The sequence below is a fragment of the Gekko japonicus genome, unplaced genomic scaffold (genome assembly GCF_001447785.1).
Source record: "Gekko japonicus isolate JY-2015 unplaced genomic scaffold, Gekko_japonicus_V1.1 scaffold5508, whole genome shotgun sequence".
NCBI lineage: Eukaryota > Metazoa > Chordata > Lepidosauria > Squamata > Gekkonidae > Gekko > Gekko japonicus.
The window spans coordinates 40087-44971 of record NW_015175019.1 but is presented as its reverse complement, the minus strand read 5'-3'; positions in this window follow the sequence as shown (position 1 = coordinate 44971).

Sequence of the window (4885 nt, the reverse complement as noted above, 5' to 3'; positions counted from 1 at the left end):
CAGTTGCAGATTTGAAAATGGAGTATCTTCAAAGTGAAATGGATGTGGTCTATTATAAAGAAATCTCCCATGTAGTTAAGTTTTAGTTTTGCTCATGTTAGTAAAGGCTCATGGAGAACCAGAAGAGCCATGTTTACATTGTTTGACTTATGTATGGGTAAATTCAAGAGCTGTGGTTCCAGGAAAATTTATATGCCTGAAGAAGATTTGTTCGAAACACACAGGTTATGCCTGGGAGGCGTGTTGCTAGGCCTGCTTGCTAGCTGACTGACCTCATGGGAAAATACATCTACAAGGCTTGCTGGCTACGCTGAATCATCACAGTGAGAAATACAAGCTGCCTGCTAGCTTGACCTGATGGATCATCACTTGGGGAATGTACAGTAGGTTGCTGCATTGTTCGGTACAAATAACTGTACATTGGTATCTATCCTCCATCAGGAAGAAGACAGTTGGACTCTTCGGGTGCGTTCAGACGGGGCGTTTCAGGCGGCATAAACTGTACCAGTTGGAACCAGTGCAGTTTATGCTGGCTGAAACGCGATCACACCTCCTGTCTGCGGAGCCCATCGCTGTATGCCCATTCACATGCAGTGGGCGTCGGTGTTTTAAAAAAACCCCTCAGTTTGAGCATGCACATAGGCAGCCTACCACAGAATGGCGATCTTCGCGCATGTGCAAAAATCCCTGTCTTACATTTAAGCTTCGCCCAAGCGCATATTGCCGACCTTTTAAAAAAAATGGCGGGCGAAAATCGGAAGCCTTAGGCTTCCGAACAGAAGTTGATTTTCAACGGTGGAGAGCGATCAGATGGTGGGTACAGCGATTACAACCGTTGTACTCAGGATACCACCACTTGGGGACCTAGTGGCAGAATACAACGGTGTAAAGCTCTTTGCAACGGTTAGGGACGGAAGGCAGATGTTTGTCGTGTGAACGCCGGTAAGTACACCGATTCCAACCGGCACCTATTCCATTGCAAATGCCCCGTCTGAACGCACCCTTCATGTTATATAACTTAGTTTGAAAGTGTTTGAAATGTGATGTTGTAGTTTGAAAGTGTTTACAATACACTAGAGTTGATGTTGTGTATAAAAAGCAAATATATTTAGCTATAAGTACATGTGAATATTGTGTTTATTATTTCAACACGGTGTTTTCTGCGTTTATCTAACTTAGCCATGTTCCTTGTGTGCTTCATGTTAGTAAAGGGCCTGATGGCATTGTGACAACTGCTCTGTGCCTGGCATGGGAGACAGGAGCTCATGTTTATTGTCAAGTCCTTTGAAACTAAGTGTTAAGCAATGCAAATCTAAGTCGTAAGCTGCACCTGGCAGGAAAACCTTTTGGTCCTAATAGCCCTAATGAGTTACAATAAAAATGCCAGAAGGCATCTTCTTTCTCACTCCTCCTTCCACATCAGAGATAACGCCAGAAGCATCCGGGTTATCTCACAATAAAGTACACTGAGAAATTGTTCTGACCCTGACCACTTTGCAGTGTTGTAATTCTAAGTGTCTATTGTTTTCGGAACATGCTTAGTCAACAGTGGGAGGGCTCCTAGTGTCCTGGCCCCACTGCTGGACCTCCTGATGGCCCCTTGTATTTTTGGCCACTGTGTGACACAGAGTGTTGGACTGGGTGGGCCACTGGCCTGATCCAACATTGGCGTCTCTGATGTTCTTATGTCTGGGGTAAGGGATGCTCTGCATTCTTGGTGCTTGGGGGTGTGTGAACAACAGTGGGAGGGGGCTCCTAGTGTCCTGGCCCCACTGGTGGACCTCCTGATGGCCCCTGGTATTTCTGGCCACTGTGTGACACAGAGTGTTGGACTGGACGGGCCTTTGGCCTGACCCAACACTGGCTTCTCTTATGTTCTTATGTCTGGGGTAAGGGATGCTCTGCATTCTTGGTGCTTGGGGGGGGGGTCAACAGTGGGAGGGCTTCTAATGTCCTGGCCCCACTGCTGGACCTCCTGATGGCCCCTGGTATTTTTGGCCACGGTATGATACAGAGTGTTGGACTGGATGGGCCCCTGGCCTGATCCAACATTGGCGTCTCTGATGTTCTTATGTTCTTAAACAGTTTGTTTCCTCTCATGTCACCATGAAAGGGAACGTCTTTGTACATCAAAACCTGTGACTGAAGTCACTCCTACGTAATTCACAAATGTGTCAATACTTGTGTAACTCTTCTGATGTACCTGTATAAAAAGGGCTTCTCCACACACCTTCCTTGTCCATACTTTGGAACACACTGAAGAGAAGGTCGAATCTGCATTTCATTGTTACAGCAGTCTTGATGCCGTCTTTCTTTATACTGGTGTGTGATGCTTTTTTCGATCTGCTGTTTTTTTTCCTGCTCGCCGGCCAGGAATGTTGTCGTTCTCCTCCCTCTTCTCTAGCACCCCGGCGTTTGCCAGCACCCGTTAGCTTATAGACCATGCTGGCCTGGCGTCTCTGTGGAGAGAAAGGTGGTTGGAAAGCACCCCAACAAGGAAACAAATAACTTTGGGATGGGCCTCCTCCTTCAGATCTGTCCTTCTGGTCTGAGGCTGGTTCGGACTCTGCCGCATCACGACGCATCGTGAGCTGCTCTGCACTGGTAGCAACACTGGCTGGACAACAGGCCGTGTGAGTCTTTCCTGTGTCGGTCCGAAGCAGCAGAGCAAAGTTTGAGTCCAGTGGCACACACCTTTGAGACCAGCAAAGTTCTGTCCAGGGCAGAAGCTTTCCTGTGCATTCACACGTCTCCCGATCTCTGTATCTGACGAAGTGTGCATGCACACAAAAGCTCTGACCCCTTGAATAAAACTTTGTTGGTCTTAAAGGTGCCCCTGGAAACAGGGCCGGCTCACTCACTAGGCGAACTAGGCGATCGCCTAGAGCGGGATGGCCCTTAGGGGCACCAAACTGCGCCCAGCCCCGTACTCTGGGAGTTTCTTGATTATTTGTGTTTTTCATTCTTCCTAAAATGCATTTATTTTTGAAAATTGCATGGGGAGGGGGGAGCAGAAGGGATCCTCGCCTAGGGTGCAAAATAAGCTGGAGCCGGCCCTGCCTGGAAATGGTGAGCCTTTGGGGAGGGGAGGGTTAAACAACCCCTCCTTTTCCTCCTGGGCAGTTCAAACTTCAAAACCAAACAAACTGGAGGTCTGCTGACTCTTGTTGTCTAGTTTGCCTGGAGATTCCCCCAGGTGGACTGGGCCTCAGGCATATCACCAATGAAGAACTCTCACCTACGCAGACCCAGCCTTGATTTCTACGGTCCCATCTTTGCCAGTCGAAAGGGGGCAGTCGTCAACTAGCAGAGCTTCACAACAGGCAAATAATCCCATCTTTAAAAGCATTGCCGTCGCTGGGGAAACAAAGGAGAACTCCTTGTAATGGGACGGATTCGACCGTCCTCCAAGAAGCTAGGGTTGCCAGCCTCCTGGTGGGGCCTGGAGGTATCCTGCTTTTACAACTGATCTCCAGAGTACAAAGGTCAGTTCCCCTGGAGAAAATGGCTGCTTTGGAGAGTGGGCCGTTTGGCACTGGATCATGTTGAGACCACCCCCACCTCTGCTTCCTCAAGCCCCACCGTCCCCAGAGTCCACCCCTAAAATCTCCAGGTATTTCCAAACCGGAGCTGGCAACCCTGAGAAGTAGGCTTCCTCCTCCAACAGATGAGCCACCTAAGAGAAGAAGAAGAAGAGATTGGATTTATACCCCGCTGCCCTTCACTACCCAAAGGTGTCTCAGAGCGGCTTACAAACTCCTTTCCCTTCCCCTCCCCACAACAGACACCCTGTGAGGCAGGTGGGCCTGAGAGAGCTCTAGCAGAAACTGCTCTTTCTCAAGGACAGCTCTTGTCAGAACTATGGCCTGCCCAAGGTCATCCAGCCAGGTGCAAGCACAGGAGTGGGGAATCAAACCCGTTCCTCCCAGATTAGAGTCCGTGCACTTAACCACGACACCGAACTTGCATTATATCCCGCTGAGGTCCCTCCCCCTCCCAAAGCCTGCCATCCCAAGCCGCAGCCCCCCAAACTCTCCAGGAATTTTCCAACCTGGAGCTGGCAACCCTAGCAAAAGGTGATGGCTCCGGCTGCTTCCCTCTGTAAGAAAAGAGAGAGGTTTCCCCGCCTCTGCAGCAGCTTTGCTCCCTTTCATTTCTGATGTGAAGCCTAATGAGTTAGAACATAAGAACATAAGAGAAGCCAATGTTGGATCAGGCCAAAGGCCCACCCAGTCCAACACTCTGGGTCACACAGTGGCCAGAAATACCAGGTGCCCTCAGGAGGTCCAGCATTGAGCCAGGACACTAGAAGCCCTCCCACTGTTGCCCCCCACTTCCCAAGCACCAAGAAGACAGAGCATCCCTTGCCCCAGAGTCCCTATCTATACCTTGTGGCTAATAGCCACGGATGGACCTCTGCTCCATATGCTTATCTAATTCCCTTTTGAAGCCGTCCATGCTTGTAGCCGCCACCACCTCCTGTGGCGGTGAAATCCAAGTGTTCATCACTCTTTGGGTGAAGAAGGACTTCCTTTTATCCGTTCTAACCCGACCGCGCAGCAATTTCATGGAGTGCCCACGAGTTCTTGTATGGTGAGAAAGGGAGAAAAGTACCTCTTTCTCTACCTGCTCTTTCCCATGCATAATCTTGTAAACCTCAATCATGTCACCCCTCAGTCGTCTTTTCTCCAAGCTAAAGAGCCCCAAGCGCTTTAACCTTTCCTCATAGGGAAAGTGTTCCAACCCTTTTATCATTCAAGTTGCCCTTTTCTGCACTTTTTCCAAAGCTATAATATCCTTTTTAAGGTGTGGTGACCAGAACTGCACACAGTATTCCAAATGAGGTCTGGAAGCAGAAGGATCCACTTGAGACCACCTGGATGGG